This window comes from Mus musculus, chromosome 2, assembly GCF_000001635.26.
Source record: "Mus musculus strain C57BL/6J chromosome 2, GRCm38.p6 C57BL/6J".
NCBI classification, from domain to species: Eukaryota; Metazoa; Chordata; class Mammalia; order Rodentia; family Muridae; genus Mus; species Mus musculus.
Genome location: NC_000068.7, coordinates 168,425,565 through 168,442,640, shown reverse-complemented (window position 1 = coordinate 168,442,640; position 17,076 = coordinate 168,425,565). Strand labels below are relative to the sequence as shown.

Sequence of the window (17,076 nt, the reverse complement as noted above, 5' to 3'; positions counted from 1 at the left end):
GGCACCCCTGGGTCAGGCTTGGGAAAAGCCAAGCTCTCCCTTGGTCCTAGAATCAGTGTTTATGAATATTAAAGAGTCTTAGAGTTCAGCTATTGTGAATAGACACCATGACCACAGCAACTCTTATGAAGGCAAACGTTTCATTGGAGCTGGCTTACAGATTCAGAGGTTTAGTCTATTATCATCATAGCAGGAAGCATGGCAGCATCCAGGCAGACATGGTGCTGGAGAAGGAGCTGAGAGTTCTGCATCTTGATTCAAAGGCAACCAGGAGAGATTGCGGTCCTCGGGCAGCTAGGAGGAAGTTCTCTTCCACAATGGGTGGAATCTGAGCATAGGAAGAGACCTCGAAGCCCACCTCCACGGCGACACACTTCCTCCAACAAGGCCACACCTCCTAACAGTGCCACTCCCTATGGGCCAAGCATATTCAAACCACCACAACCAGTATAGGGGGAAAGAAAAAAGAAAAAAAGAAAAAAAACCTAGACATTGCAGCTTCCTCCTCTGGGACGTTGTATCCCCAGACGACCCATCTACAGAGACCTCTCCTGCAAGTTTAGGTGACTCCACCGCTGTACACTCTGAGGTTCCAGTTTGCAGGTTGCTGTGGTTGGTGTGGTTCCGTCAGAGTGCGCACAGCCCCCCTGACCCCAGCTCTCCTTCATTTACTTACCACCCCAGTCGGGCTTCCAGACCCCTCCATGCAGATCATTACAGGAGGGCGAAGCAGCAGCCGCTAGTCTGGGGAAAGATGAAGTCAGTTCGCCAGGTCCCCAGGCAGATTTTGAACTTTGTGGTCTAGCTCTCCACCTTCAGGATGTCATTATTGCCTAGGTGACTCAGTTCTCCTTTCAAGAGCGCTCATCTCTAGCTCCCCACCCCATGTTCTTCTGCGACCCCCTCATCCCTTCACTGACATTGGCGCCCTCTTCTGGTCTCCACAAGCGCTGCACGCACATGCTGAAGATAGCGCCCAGGATTTCATGACAGCCAGGCAAGCGCCCTACCCACTGAGCGGTATCTTGGCTTTTCTTACATTGGAATCACCCACCTGATTATAGAATAGAATACGCTGATTGGCCAGGATCACTCTCCACCTAAGAGACTCGGTTTAGGCGGGGCAACCACCATCAGTAAGTACCTCCAGGGCCCTGAGGTCTTATCTTCAAGAGGGGCTAGGCAGAAACCTCAAGACCCATCCACCATGCCAAGAGTCCCTTTCTGACTCGTCTCCTAAACCGAGCTCAGCTGGGGAAGCTTGAGTTTGTGCCCAGAATGGGATTTCCCACGCAGAGCCACCAAAGCACCCACCCATGCAGGACCCAGGAGACACCTGCGGTGGCAATGTGGGCTCAGCCTTCAGTGCTCCGCGCAGATGCTGTGAGGTCTCACGGGTCCTCTGCCGTGGAACCTCATGGAGGAGCTGCCTGTGGTGGCGTTTGTGGGATGAAGCCAGCATGTGCATTTGGAGATAGCAGCCGATTCCATCTCAAGGATAAAAAAGGAAGGCGCGAAGGAAATGACATTTACGTGCTAGGAAAACCATCCCGCTCCAAACTGCCTCAGAGGAGGGAGCGGGGAGGTGGGCGGTGCCTCCCCCGCCTCCGGGCTGAGGAGCATCTGCTGGGCCGCCAGCCTGGCAGCAGGGCCGGTTCCATCCCAGTGCCCAGGGCCACCCCCACCTCCATCTGCTGCAAGATGGAAATACCAGCCTGTGTGCTCACAGAAACGGGGAGGGAAAAACAGTGTCTGGAAGGGAAGGGGTGCTAAGGTTTACTCCTGGGGTTCTGTTGGGAGCAGCCTAGCGGTACCTGGTCACCCTGTGCTGGGGAGAGGCCAGGCCTGGAGGCTGTGGGGAGCTGCCTACCCTAGCAGGCTATTTACACATGGACTCAGTCACCAAGCTGAGTCTCAAGTTTCCTTATCTGTAGAATAGAGCCAAGCCTCTCCTCTGGGCAGTTGTAGAAATGCAGGCATGCACAACTCCCTGGAGCCAGTGATCAAGGACATGAACCTTCATCTCTGCCCTTAACACCCCCACCCCACCCCGAAAAGGAATGGGTGACTGTAGTGTTTGAACGAGAATGGCTCCCACGGGCTCATATGTTTGAATACTTGGTTCCGGTTGGTGGAACTGTCTGGGAAGGACGAGGAGGTGTGGTCTTGTTGGAGGAGGTGTGTCATTGTGGAAGGGCTTTCAGGTTTCAAAGACTGGTACCATTCTCCGTGTTCCCTCCTGCTTTCAGATCCAGATGTGAGCTCTCAGCTGTTCTTGCTGCCATGTCTTTGCTTCACCGGCATGGACTCCAGTCTTCTGAAACCATAAGCCCAATTAAATGTTTCCTTTTATAAATTGCCTTGGTCATGGTGCGCTGTCCCAACAACAGAATAGTAACTAAGACAGTGGCTAGTTACTCATGCAGTAATTGTTACAACTGAGGCTCCCCCATGCCGGAGACCACCACATATACAGCTGGTGTCTAAAACCAGCCACAGTCCCCTGGGATCCTAAACTCCAGCAGCCCCACCTCATTGCTCATTTCTGGAGTCCACCATTCCTCCTGTCATCCCAGCTCTGACCTCGACCAACTCTCTTTGTTTCAAGTGTTGCTTCCTCAGGGAAGCCTCTAAGCTCACTAACCGCACTACTGCAATCTCTCCTGGCTCCTCTCTCCCAAACCACTGCTGATATATATCCGGCTGGTGATTGATTTATTAAAACAAAATCTCCTGTACCCCAGGCTCACAAGAACTTGATAGGTAGCCAAAGAGAACTTCTGACTACTCCCCACTTCTACCTCCCCAGTGCTGGGATAACAGGCCACCATGCCACCATGCCACCATGCCTGGTTTAAGAACCATAGGGATTAAATGGAGACTTTGTGCATGCCAGGCACTACCAACAGTCACATCCCCAGCCATCCCAGCTAGTTCTCTGAGCAGCCTCATTCCTCGCCTGAGGCAACATGACACAATCAGTCACTTGCCGCTCAATTGTTCCCAATTCAGAGCAAGCACAGGTCTCACCCACCAAGACCCAGGTAGAAGCAGCCAGTGGAACCCCAGGGGTGAGGAGTGCCTGTCAGAGAAGTCTCTGTCTCCAAATTCCCAGCTTTTCCTGGGACAAAGCCTGGGCAGGCTTTTACTATTCTTTCCCCCGCCATAAAAGACCACAAAAATTACAGATCCAGGCAGCTTGCAAGAGCTTTTGTCCCAGAAGACCAGCTCCTCCCTCACAAAGAGCCCTCTGGAGGAAGTTGCCTGCTGTGAGGACCCAGGAGAGAAACGTGAGTTTTGGGCTGCCTGCCTGTCTGGAGGAGAAGCAGCCTTCTTTGAGAAGCCAAACATCTTCAGCATGCAGGCGTCGCCCACCAGCCATCTGCCCCAGGTTGAGTTTGGCCTGCCTCTTGGGAGCCAAGAACTCTGAAAATGGTCCCCAGGGGCCAGCAAGGCCAGCCCAGCCCTCCTCCGGCTGGCATGAGCTCATATGAGCCCGCAGAAGGAACCAGTTTTGGAAACACAGCCCCTTGGTGGTGCGCCTAGCCCCACCCCCAACCATGCCGCAGAACACAATAACAGCTGGGATGTGAGACACCAAAAAAGGTCTCATCCGTGTGACAGATGTCAGCCCTTGGGGAGAGTGACAGCCCCAGCTCTCCTGGGACCTTTGACGTGAGAGAGACAGTTCTCTTGCTGCTTTGGGGTCTGGTGTCTGGGGCCTCCCAGGAGCTGAGCTGATGTGCTGGGCCCCTGCTCTCTAACTGTGGTTTTCAGGTGCTCAGGAGATGGGGCTGGAGCTGCCCAGGGACGGGGGTTGGGGTTGGGGGGAATTGAGCAGTCAGGCATAGCTCTGAGCTTCCCCATGGATAGATAGCTCAGTGCTAGAGAGATCAGAACCCCCCTTCTCCCCTTGCTGGTGTCTGTCCCTGTAGGGTAGCACACTTATGGAGACATCCCCCCAAAGAGGCCTCAACCTAATGGGACTGGGATCTCTCAGCTGGCTTAGGTTGTGGGGGTGGGGGGAGGGGTAGGGGGAGGTTCTTACCTCACCAGCTCTCCTCTCCTCCCCCACCCCTCCTCTTCCTTCTTTCTCCTCCTCCTCCCCCTCCTCCTTCTCTTCCTCTCTCTCTCCCTCCTCCCCCTCCTCCTCTCTTCCTTCTCTTCCTCCTCCTTCCTACATCACCTCACGCCATCCTCACACTTCCTAGCCCAGTGAATGGCATTTCTAGTCACTCCCAAGCTCGGGCGTTTGCTCTGGTCCCTCTCTCTCCCTCTGCCCATGAGAGAGGAAAATGGCTGCTGCCACACTTAATCTTCACTGTCTGTATGAGAGGATTTAGAGTCACCCGGGAGATTGACAAGGCTCATCACTTCCTGGATGTCTGCAAGGGCATTCCCATGAGGATTAAGTGAGGAGGAAAGACTCCTGCTGACCGGGCATCACCACCTGTGGTCTGAGGGCCAGGGCATAGGAGGAGGAAGAAGGCAGCCAGCCAGGTGCAGACATTTCCCAGTCTCTACCGGTCAGCCATGATGGGACTGATCAACTCAGCTCAGCTGCAGCCTTCCACCACGGTAGGCTGAGGCCTCTGTAGCTGTGTGCCAAAATAGGTCCTTGCCCCTCAAATCCTTCTATCAGGATCAGGAACATGGTCAGAGCTTTGATCAAATCCACCAGTATGGTAGCTCCTTGCTGCTTCTCTTTCATCCCCCTGTGGTTTCCCAACCTGGCTTCTCTAGCCCGGGTTACGCCATCAGAATCCTCCCAGAAGCCCCGGCTTCCACTTCCAGCACCTCTAGCAGCCAGACTGGTCATCCTGAAACCCAGATCTAGTCCTGCAGAACAAGCCTCCATTTCCCCACAGTGGCATACAAGAGATGATGCCCACACACACCACGAGAGGTTTCAATCCTAGCGCAGAGCTGGTCTTCAAATTCATCCACTAAATCACTGTATTTTTCCTGTGAAGGACATATTTTTGGTGGGCCACATGGTCTGTTGCGGGACGAAACAGTAAGTGTATGTGTGCATGAATGGCTGTGGTTGTATGTCAATAAAACTTTATTTACAGAAACAAATGGGAGGGCCAGATTTGGACCGTGAACCACACCTTGCGGGCCTCTGCTTTAAATCAATGAGTGGATTACTAAGCAGAGGCATTCCTTGTGTTGAAGTGTCAGAAGACATGAAAGGACTTAGCTGGCATAGAATTTAGTATACAGCATGTGCTCGGTTGGGGACCATCAGCATAAGACCGGTATTATTATTCCTCCCTTCTGCACTGTCAAGGGATCAGCAGTCCTGACTCCATGGAAAGAGGCTGGGATCTTTTCTTTCCCAAAGGTCTGACAGCACACTGTGGTGTATAGAGAAGGTTCTGCAAACCAAACCAAAAACAAGACCTACTGTGTGCCAGGCACTGACGTTCATGATTTCAGTTCTTAAAATCTAAGAAAATATTCACGCCCTGAAGCAACTCTGGAGTTTTCAGGAAAATGAAGTGAGAATTCCACACAATGCAAACCTACCATGCACCTGAGGGCTCTGTACAGTGTCCAGGGCACCCGAGGATCCAACAGCAAGCTCCCCTACAAAGGCTACATTGTCACACAGCCCTTTCCCACCAATGAGGTTGCACAGGTGTGGGTTGCTCCCAGGCAGAGAGAGAAAGAGAGAAGAGAGAAGAGAGAGGTTGAGGGCTGTTGACATCTCTCTGCTGCTTTCTTGAATGCAGACCAGCAAATTCTCTTTTTTGCAGTATGCAACCAATTTTCCACCTATCTGAACCAAAAATGTTTTATTTTAATACGTGCATTGTTGATGTGCATTGTTGGGGCCTGCCACACCCACTTCCAGTAAAGATGTCAATTCACCCTCATAGGCCTGCCTCTGGCTGGTTTACCAGGGCTGGTCTATCATCAACTATGAGCCCCATCACTTAGGACAACAAGAAAGGCTTTGCAGGGTCTGGGACAATGACTCAGAAATTAAAGCACTTACTGCTCTTGCCACCCATGGCTCAGGTTTAGTTCCCAGCACCCACATGGCAGCTCACAGCCATCTATAATTCCAGTTCCAGGGGATCTGATGCCCTCTTCCAACCTCTGTTGCACCAGGCGTGCACACAGCGCAGAGACATACTGCGAGGGCAAGATACTCTACCGCATGAAAAGTAAAATTAAGTGAATCTTTTAAAAGAAAGAGAGAGCTTCCCCCGTGAGGTTGAAAAGGATTAATAATGACATCGTTAACTGCCACAGAAGTACCAGTGGCACCGGTCACAGCCTGTCTCACATCTCATTTAGAGTCATACATTGTGTCTCATTGCTAATGAGACAGAAAGTTCCAGAGGATGAACACTATGTCCTATGAATCCATCCAACAGTGATTGATGGCACGGAGGTGCCCTGGACCCTGGTGGGAAGCTGGGCACATAGACTGTAACAGAAGAGGCTGCCAGGCTCTGCGAAGCAGAAGGAAGAGCGACGGTGGCCAAGAAACTCGCAGTGGGGCAGGATGTAGGGGTCAAGAATCAAACATGGCCCCATGGTTGCAGAAATCTAACAGTGCTTTGTGTAAACAGAAACACAGTAAAGTCCAGCTTCAGAGCTGTGGAGGTACAAGCTGGGACCCCCGCATTCAGGGGGCTGAGGCAGGAGGATCATGAGTTTGAGGCCAGCCGAGACTACGCAGCCAGGCCTTATCTCAATAGCCTGGATGACCCACAAGCCTCGTGGTTCACTCATGGTTCTAACCATGCCTTCTGTGACCCTATCTTTTCCCAGCATCCTCCACAGGGCTCTTGGTTATATCTTTCCAGGTTCTCATCCCAGAGACCAGATGTACACTGATTGGCTGCTCAAGGTCATGTACTTGCTTGTGAGCCAATGACCACACATGCAAATGGCCCCTGTGAAGAACCAGTCAGGACCCAGTGTGGATGGAAAGGGGAGGGGTCAACTTGTTTCCCAGCAGAACAGACACCCACAGGCTCCCTCAGAGCCAGGACAGGGATCCCCAGTGGAGCTGGACCCCCAAGCCTTCCCAGTGTCCCTCACTGGACTGCGCTCCTCACGTGTGCTCACGTTGACTCCTCAGGCACAATGACACTAGTGGAGGTGAACTCACAGTTTATGTGACATTTAACGGCCAGGGTGTCCCCTGGCCAGTCTTAGGGAAGATGCTTACTGGTGGACTTGGATCTGAGCCCTGGAAATCGAATGTGCGTTACTGTCTTAGTCAGGGTGTTACTGCTGTGAACAGACACCATGACCAAGGCAACTCTCATAAGGACAGCATTTAATTGGGGCTGGCTTACAGGTTCAGAGGTTCAGTCCATTATCATTAAGGTGAGAGCATGGCAGCATCCAGGCAGGCATGGTGCAGGAGGAGCTGAGAGTTCTACATCTTCATCTGAAGGCTGCTAACAGAATACTGACTTCCAGGCAGCTAGGATGAGGGTCTTAAAGCCCACACCCACAGTGACACACTTACTCCAACAAGGACACACCTTCTAATAGTGCCACTCCCTGGGGCAAACATAAACAAACCATCACCTTTGTAGGTGTTGGCTTGAAGCTGAGGGTCAAGGTGTCACCCAGCTGTCCTGGGTTCCAGATTGAACAAGCTCCAGTCCTACTTTGGCCTGGGACTCAACTGAGTGATTGGAGCTTCAAGGTGGATGGGGAGAGAAGCCCCCCTGCCCCCGGCACCCAGAAGGACCTGTCCTTCACAAGTCTACCTCCAGCATATCTTGTTGACCTTTCATGCAGACCTAGCAAGGCAACCCCCTCCACACTTCAGGGGGATTTGGGTGGATCAGCAGATCAGCAGTTCTCAATCTGTGGGTTGTGACCCTTTCGGGGATCCCTTAAGACTATAGGAAAACATAGATATTTACATTAACATTCATCATAGTAGCAAAATGACAGTTATATAGTGGCAGTGAAAATAATTTTATGGTATGGGGTCACCACAACACTAGGGACTACTGCTCCTGTTGTAAAGGGTCGAAGCACTAGGAAGGTTGAGAACCACTGATCTAGATGAACATGAATTCTAACAGATCACCCATGATGGATATTGTTAGTGGGAAAACAGAATCGTTTCTGGACTTGGTGGTGCTCACCTTTGACCCCAGCACTTGGAAAGCGGAAACAGGCAGATAGCTGTGATTCTGAGCCCAGCCTGGGCTGCACAGTGAGTTCCAGGCCAGCCAAGGCTGCACAGTGACAGCCTGTCTCAAAACAAAATAGAAACAACAGAGCACCCTTTTCCCAGACTCTGCAATTCCCTGTGGAGTCGGCTTCTGTGTCTCTGTAGTGGGAGGAAGCGTCACAAGGCACTTTCCTTCCAGGTTGGGATAGGAAGGGCTGGACAGTGGCGATGGGCCACTAAAGCTGGACACCCCTCTGCTGTCCATGTGACCTTTTAACCTGCTTCTCTTGCAGGACCCCATACCTGCCTGTCCACTGGAGACCTGCATTTGCCACTCTAGGCTTCCCTCAACTCAGGGGTTTCCTCCCACTCAACGACATGGTTCTTGGAGCTTAGATAACAATGTCATCACATCACAATGTCCATGTGCCAGGTGAGCATAGCTAGAGACTCAGAGAGAACCGGACACACACCAGCTGCTGATGCTAGCCTGAAAACAGGTTCCTGTCAGGAAATACCAGCCAAAGCCTATTATTCAGATCTGGTGCTGTCTCCTTTTCGGTTCCACATATTTCAGTGTTGGCCTTAGCCCAAGAGCACACATCCTCACAAGGACAAATGCAGGCTCTGCACTCTTGGAACCCTCCCCACAGATGAGGCCCAGCATCATATATGTCAGGAAATCCAGAGCCTGGCTAGTGTGGTTTGTTACTATCTAACATTTTATACATGCAGTTGTGCAGAGAGCAGTGAACCATGAATGCAGCTATGTGGATTCAGAGAAAGGTTAAAGTTTACTCTCTGAGCGGCAGAGAGATGGCTCGGTGTCTAGGAGTACTGGCTGCTCTTCCAGGGGACTTGGATTTGTTTCCCTGCACCCACGTGGCAGTTCACCATTATAACTCCTGCTCCAGGAATCCAGTGCCCTCTTCTGGCCTCCATGAGCACCAGCCACACTCGTGATGCATAAGACACGGGGTGCAAGTAAAACACCCAAACACATACAAATAAAAATGGTTTATTAAAAAACCACCACTCTCTCCAGGCAGTAATGATGCACACCTTTTTTTATTTTAGTTTTCAAGACAGGGTTTCTCTGTGTAGCCCTGGCTGTCCTGGAACTCACTCTGTAGACCAGGCTGGCCTCGAACTCAGAAATCTGCCTGCCTCTGCCTCCCAAGTGCTGGGATTAAAGGCGTGTGCCACCACTGCTCAGCATGATGCACACCTTTAAATCTAGCACTCCATTTGGGAGGCAGCAGTAGGTGGCTGTGAGTTCAAGGCCAGCCAGGGCTACAACAGAGAAACCCTGTCATGGAAAAAAACAAAACAAAACAAAAGAACAAAGCAAAACAAACCACAACTGTCATAGCTCCAAATCACACAGGGAAAGCTGACCCCCAGTCTTCATGTCACCTCTCCCATTAGAAGAATCCTCCTGCTAAGCTGGAGTTACATCCTTTAAGTTGAAGGTAGCATGCCCAGCTATTACCACGCAGAGTGGAGCCTCACAAGAAGATGGTCCAGAGCAAGCGACTGGAGACTTTTCACAGCTTTTGGGTCTTCCCTTCAAGGCAAAGTCCTGGTTTTAACTCTTTGCCTTTGGTTGGCAGGCAGTGGAAATGGTCAGAGTGCAGATACGATGGCCGGAGCTGGTGCAGCCACACTGGGCCATGAGAGAGATGCCATAGCGAAGGATAAGAACCCGGTTTTCTGATGGTGGCAAGCCTGCCCTACTAGCCCCATATGCTTACACAGACTGTCAACCAGAAAAAGACATGTAGGCATCACTATTTTGGGATTCCTCTTCAGTAGCTAAACTGCGGGCTGAATTTACACATTTCCTAAGCTTTTCTAAGATGGCTTCATCTGCTTCATAAGCAGCTGACGCTGGGAACTAAGAGCCTTCTCTCGGGCGTCCATTCACCCAGCAACTGTGTGTGTCTCCCTGTGCCTGGCTCAGAGATGCTGAACAAGGAAGTGTCCAGATGGCTTACATTTACAGGTTCCGGCCAGGGACCTGTGGCTTCTCCAGTCTACCAGCCTGTTATTCTTTGGTGTGGCACTGCTGTCTAGGCTGATGTTAGCCTCTGCTTATGAGCTGGTAGCCACCGGCTGACCTATCTGCCCTCCCTTCCAGCTGGCCCATTCCCCGGAGGGAGGCCTGCCTATGGCCATCAGCAGCCTTGCTGTGGTGGCTACTCCTGGTTGTCAACTTGACTTCATCGGGAATGAACTACAATCCAGAAATGGAGGGCACACCTGCGATCCGGATCTCGTGGCCATGAAAAGCTTAGGCCCAGGCAGGGTAGTACACACCTTTAATCCCAGGAGACACAGACAAGCAGATCTCTGAGTTCAAGGCCAGCCCTGGGGCAGAGCAAATTCCAAGTCCAGATGTGGTAGTTCTCACCCTTAATCTGGGCCACGCCTTTTTCTGGAGGCCGACATACGGACACTGAAAGAAGACGACTCACTCTTCTCCACCTGCTTGCACTTTCTTGCCAGCACATCCGTTGGAACCCACTTCTTCAGACTCCAGCGTCTACAGAAGACCAGCTGAAACAACTAGCCTCGTGGGCCTGAGCAATGACTAGACTCTTGGGCTTCCCATTCACAGCTGCCCACTGTTGGGTCAGTAGGACTGCAGACTGTACATCATCTCAATGAATTCCCTTCATATACAGGGATACTCCATAAGCTCTGCGGCTCTAGAGAGCCCTGACTTCCTCTGGCCTTACCTCCTGCACCCTCTGTGGCAGGTGGAACTTCTGTGGTCAGCTCTGCCCTGCACCCTAGGGAGCCTGCTCGGTTTCAAGTTCAGCCCCGGGTCTTCTGCACTGACCCCAAACCCTTCCCCTGCTGATCTTGTGCTTTACTGACTTGTCTGTCTCCGAGCTTCCTGGTGGTAGGGGGACTGGAGGGCAGGAGGATCAATGTGACCCCACTGCCGAGCTCCCACGACTGACTCGGATGGACTCTAAGGGTGACAGGTGAGGCCTGGAAGCCCACTGGTGTGAGATGCTCAAGGGTAGCAGTCCTCAACCTATGGATCCTGACCCCTGCTGGGGGGTGTTGAACACCTTTCTCACAGGGGTCCCACATCAGAGAGCTTGCATTTCAGATATTTACATTATGATTCATAAGAGTAGCAAATGTATAGCTATGAAGTAGCAATGAAAACATTTTTATGGGGCTGGCGAGATGGCTCAGTGGTTAAGAGCGCCGACTGCTTTTCTGAAGGTCCTGAGTTCAAATCCCAGCAACCACATTGTGCCTCACAACCATTCGTAATGAAATCTGACGCCCTCTTCTGGAGTGTCTGAAGACAGTTACAGTGTACTTACATATAATACATAAATAGATCTTTTTTAAAAAAAAGAAAATATTTTTATGGTTGGGGTCAGCCCAACATGATGACATAAAGGGTCACGCATTAGGCGGGTTGAGAGCCTCTGCTCTAGGGGCCATGTAAACCTAGAAGTGCCTCAGCTGCTTCCTTGGCGCATTGATACTCCTAAGACTTCCTCAGCAGGCTGCCCAGAAGCACTGGGGGACATTGATGCAGATGAACCCACTACCTCTGGTCACACTTTCCTAAGAAGAGAAATACACAACACAGTACTGAGTCACATGGTCACTGCCAGTGTGGAGGTGATAGGTGGAGAAACTGTGCCCAAGGGAGTCAAGTGCATTCTTTGGTGACAGAACAGGGATGCATCCTGCAGCAAAGAAGATACCTGAGGCAGCATGGGCACAGTCTCACCTCCCAGGGCTAGCTGCATCTTGATAAATATAGTCCTCAGGATGGCATAACAGCAGCCTTGCCAGGAGCTCAGGGGAGACTTCCTGCCTGGGCAGGGACTCAAGCATCATGCTTAAGCTGGGAGGAAAGGCTCGAGGCAGGAGGCAGAGGCAGAGGCAAGAGAATTGCCTTGAGTTTTGAGGCCAGCCTTGGCTACATCGAACCATAGTATGGCCCACATATTTACAAGACCACACAGGAGCAGCAGCCAGGAAGAGCAGATGTGGGTGCGGTGGGGCTAGGTTTAAGATATGCTGCAGACCAGGAGAGGGGACTTCAAAATGCTTCCATCATTGAAGACTTCTGGCCACAGCTGGCGGGGGGGGGGGGGGTGTTGTCTTTGAAATAATGTGCTTCACTGGGCTACAAAAAGAGCCTTGGGGAGAAGAGAGATGTGGACAGTAACAGGACTGTCTCTTCCTTGCCCCTCTCCACAGGCCTGGGGAGGGACACAGGCACAGTCCCACTGTGAGGGTCTTGCCTGGCGCTGTCCCTGATACTCAGACAGGCAGTTCATACAGTCGAGATGTGTTGGCTCTTGGTTTTGGAAGCCAGGGCCAAGCGGCTATGTCTGGTGGGGTGCTTCTTGCTGGCAGCTTCTCTTGTCACTGGTGGGGTCCCCGAAGTCACGTCAGTTGCTTTTCTTATTGCTCTGAAAATACCTGTCAAGAGCAGCTTCAGGGGAAAGGATTTCTCTTGGCTCACGGTCTAAGAAGCTCACAGTCTAAGCTCCACCTGGGCTTTATGATGAGAATCCTCTGGAGTCTAGGACATTGGGACACTCGTTCCTCAGCTAGTAGCACTGTGTAGGGAGGTTTAGGACATGGAGCCTTGAGGCCGGAAGTACATCATTGGGGGCAGGCTTTGAGGTTTCCAAGAGGCTCTCCCCTCTGTACTTCCTGTTTGTGGTTTAGGGTGTGAGCGCTTGGCTGCTGCTCTCCTCGGCAGCTGCGGAGCTCTCCCACCATAGCGAGCTCTCCCGCCATAGTGGCGATGGTGTTTTCTCTGCCCAGAACTGTAAGCCACAAATAAACCTTTCCTTCCATGAGCAGCCTTGGCAGCGGTGTTTTATCACAGCATCAGAAAAGTAATTAAAACACACGGGGAGGTTCTAAAGACGTGACATGCCATCCGCGGCAACACGGTAAGCCCACCGTGGTGACTCGTGCCGCCAACATCCTTAACATCGGAGGGGCATGCCGGACAGCTGGGCGGAAAATGACTCACGGAGAGGCGAGCTTCCCACCTGGTGTAAAAATACCCTGCAGCTTAGGTAGAAAACCAGATCCTCGCTTGATTGGCAGGTCTTCTAGAGAGACAAAGACACCGAGAGATGAGTGGAAGCCACGGCTGTGTCATTTGGCTTTGGCAGCCACATCTACTGCTCACCATGGAAGTAGAAAATCGTGGCCATAGCCCACGAGACGTAGGAGCTGGTATAGCAGCCTGCTGCTGCTCATAGTCAACTATGATGTCTGGCTGCTGTGGCAGAGGCAAGGGACCCCCACCATCACTCTTGTTACTGTGTGGATATGAAAATCTCCCAAAGTCTCATGAGTTGAAGGCTTGATACCTAGCTGGTGGTGATATTTTGGAAGGTTCTAGAAACTTTTGGAGGTGTGTGTGTGTGTGGGGGGGGTTAGAAGAAGTACGTCACCAGGGGTGGGTCCTTGAGGGCTGTCTGTCATTCTGGGTCATCTCTCTCTGTTTCCAGTCTTCTGGGAGACAATCAGCCCTTCCCCCATGCTATGTCCCCACAGTGTTATACCTCACTGCAGACCAGAGTCAGCAGAGGTCAGGACCATGGGATGACCTCTGAACCTGGGAACTAAACAAGAGAATCCCTCTCTTTTCATGCTCTTGCAAATATTTTGTGTGAGGCTCCAGAAAGCTAGTTAACTGTCACCTGGCAGCTGATACCTTCTGTGGTGACTCACCACACCAGAAGGCAGGATCTGAAGAATGAGTCAGGCCCAGTGGGCAGATACCCAGTCCAAGCATCATGGTGTGTGGATGCCACAGCAGTCCTGGGAACCCGTGGGGCACAAATGCAGATGTTGTCTGGTGGGCAGAGGCCAGAGGTGCTGCCACCTGGTGGGCGGAGGCCAGAGGTACTGCCACCTGGTGGGCGGAGGCATGAGGTGCTTGAGGCCGAGTATGCATGGTGGGTAGTATACCAAGCTGGGCCAATTCTTGGCCAAGAATGATTCTATTAATGTCCTCCGGTAGAGTGAGGGTAGGCAGTCATATTCTGGATGCCCTTTGAGGGTAGATAAAGCTGTACTCAGAAGCCATGGGCCAATACACAAAAATCCCAGTGTCAGGGGTGGGCTGCCTCTCTATGAGCTGTTGGTCAAGGAGGCTCCAGAGACCCCCAAACAATACAGGCGATTGTTGGCTGCCCACCAGAATCCGATGGGCAAGACCCTGTTCCTGAAGAACCACACGCTCTGTTTGTAGGATGTAGAGAGATCAAGGCTGAACTGTCTGGAATCTTCCTTCCTGCTGGCTAGTTTTTGTCGTGGGAGAAAGTTCTATACAGGCTGATGGGGAGACTTGTCCTCAATAAGTTGTGGGGTAACAAGGGTAAGCATTGTGAGCAGTGGCAACTGCAGAGACCCAAAGCCTTGTGAATATGTGACTGTTGAGTCCTCTGTCACAGGGAGGAAGGGACAGAGGGACTGAGAGAGCAGAGGAGAAGCAGGGTGTCGTCATATGTGACTGTGGTACTCTTGAACTCAGCAGCAGGGCCAACGTGCACAGGACACCGCAAGATGGAGTGTCAACATCCTCTCTGCCGTGGAGAGGAGAGGGACTCACGAGGTGTCCTCCCCAGCCCCTGAGGCATTGGCTGATAGAGAAGGAAGAGCTGTAGCCACTGAGTGTGATCATGGAGATAATGCTATCAGAAGTCATCTGGCCACACGTGTACACATGGGTGTACATTCACAGGCATGCACACATGTGTGCACATACATGCACTCGAACCTGCACATGCACACAAAAGCAGAATGTGGTAGTTTGATAATGCTCACATGTTTGAAGGCTGGGTCCCCAGTTGGTGGAACTGTTTGGGAAGGATTAGGAGGCGTGGCCTTGCTGGAGGAGGTGTGGCCTTGTTGGAGGAGGTGTGGCCTTGTTGGAGGAGGTGTGGCCTTGTTGGAGGAGGTGTGGCCTTGCTGGGACAGATGGGTGGGCTTTGAGGTTTTCAAAAGACTTGATCTGGGCTCTGTGTGCTCTATGTAATTGTTGATAATCCCCTGCCGGATTACCACATACTGCTCTCTGTCCCTCTCTGGGATCAGAAGTCAGTTCTACGGTTGTGAGAAGAGTCCCTGCACAAAGGCCACAGCAGGATATCCTAATCCAGACCAGACTCCAAAACCTTTCCTCCGGCATCAGTTTTCTCCTTTGGAAAATGGGCCCAGATATGTAGCCCATCACCTCCTCCCTGGCGCTCAGTGGGTAAGACCATCACCCTGCTGGTAGGAGAGAAGATACTCTAAAAAGATACTGTCTTTCTTTGGCTATTGCGGGGTTGGGGCAGGATTTCTGAAGAAGAGTTTCAGCAGGTTCTAGGCTGGGAGAAGGGAAAGCCTAGAGCCTGGTGCCAGTCAGGGGGGCTGGCTTCCCACACAGAGTTTTCCAGCCACCCAAATCACCTTTCAGGAGAGACTGGAGCAGAGACAGATGGGTCAGTGACCTGTGGGACACACCTCGGCCAGGCCTGCTTAGCCGCACAGACCTCTGGGCTTCTATAACCTGAACTTCAGGGAGGACCTTAAAGATGGAGTTGGGGATCTCTGCCACCTCTCCACTCTTCTCTTCCCATGTGACCACCCTGAGCAAACCTCCTTTCTCTGTTTCCACCGCGGCTGCCTCTTTCATTGGCACAGTGAGGAGGGGCAGCAAGTCCCAGTTTTAGAGCTGTCAGGTCTCAGGCTCTGGCCCTAACAGCTCCTGTTAGGAGGTGAGAGGTGAGAAGGGGACTTGCTACCCCTTGTCATCTTTTTTGTCACACTGCGAGGTGGCAGAGGAGATTCCCCGGGGGATAACACCCTGTCACCCGAAAGCAATGACCTCAGCTCAAGGCTCCAAAGGAGCCAGTCACAACAAGTTGCTTCTGAAGAGGTATAAGCGCAGGAGTGAAATGACCCAAATGTAGACATTTGGGGCCCTGGGCATCAAGCCACGGGGCCTAAGAGGCTGGTCCTCTGTCCCTTGGGAGGGCAGCGGAGAGGAGGAAACTGGGAGGTGCGGCATGATGGGATGCTGCAGGCACCTTGCTGTGTGCTTAAGCCAGAGGACCCAAATCCCCCATGCCCTGTTTTCCGGAACCGCTTAAGGCCTGCAGCCAGGTGGCTCTGGGCTGCTGTGCTCACAGATTCGTCCTTCTGGGTGGATGTTAAGGAGGAGGCTGGGAGGCAAACATGTTTTTTTTGCAAAGCCCTGAGGCTCAGGTGACCCGGAGCCTCCTAGAGAAAGACATGAACTGGGGCTGGAAGACGTAGCTGGGCCCTGCACCTCACTCGCTCTCCCTGGTTGTGTGCCCTTGGACAAACTGCTTGGGTTCCCGGGAAGTGACGTGGAGTTCCTGACACCCCACAAGCAGGTTGAAAAGAGCAAAGAAGCCACACAGAGCCCATGCACTCTAGAGAGCAGTCCAGCCTGGGTGAGGGCTGGAGAGTTTAGAGGTTAGCGTTTCTGACCAAGCCTGCTCAGTCAACGGGTTCTCCAGTGTGGGAGTGAGGATTAAAAAGAAAAAAGACAGTTAGACAGCATTGTAGCGTGACCCCAGTCAATTCTGAGACTGAAGGCAAATTTAATTTTCCCAATCTGCTTTTTATGCCATTTTAATTACATGGAAGTATTAAGTGCGAGGAGTACAATGAGGAATCTAGCAAGACAATAGTCAAGGAGCAAGCAAGACAATAAACACACAGCCCCGTGATCACTCCAGTGATCGCTGTTTCTAAGGATGATCAAGCTATCTGAGCCTACTTCTTTGTTCCACCCTAAAACCAGATTCTTTCTTCCTTGTCCTTGGCCAATGTCAGACTCCTGCCAAGGGGCACCCCCAAAATGCCCTCCACATGTTTCACGCAGAGGC

The 17,076-nt window shown here is 52.0% G+C and overlaps 1 long non-coding RNA gene across 5 annotated transcripts; it reads right to left on the bottom strand.

The window, feature by feature from the left end:
• Positions 1 to 235: 235 nt before the first annotated feature.
• On the bottom strand, positions 236 to 3,122 carry Gm33413. 5 transcript variants are annotated; one of them, XR_375302.2, is made up of 4 exons: positions 3,035 to 3,122; positions 1,055 to 2,317; positions 677 to 744; positions 236 to 413 (listed from the first exon to the last, which is right to left on the bottom strand). It is a non-coding gene; the product is annotated as a predicted gene, 33413 (long non-coding RNA). The 5 variants fall into 5 exon arrangements; XR_867021.1 differs by having other exon boundaries at positions 236 to 744; positions 1,055 to 1,100; positions 1,337 to 2,317; XR_867019.1 differs by having other exon boundaries at positions 677 to 2,317.
• Between the last annotated feature and the right edge of the window lie 13,954 nt (positions 3,123 to 17,076).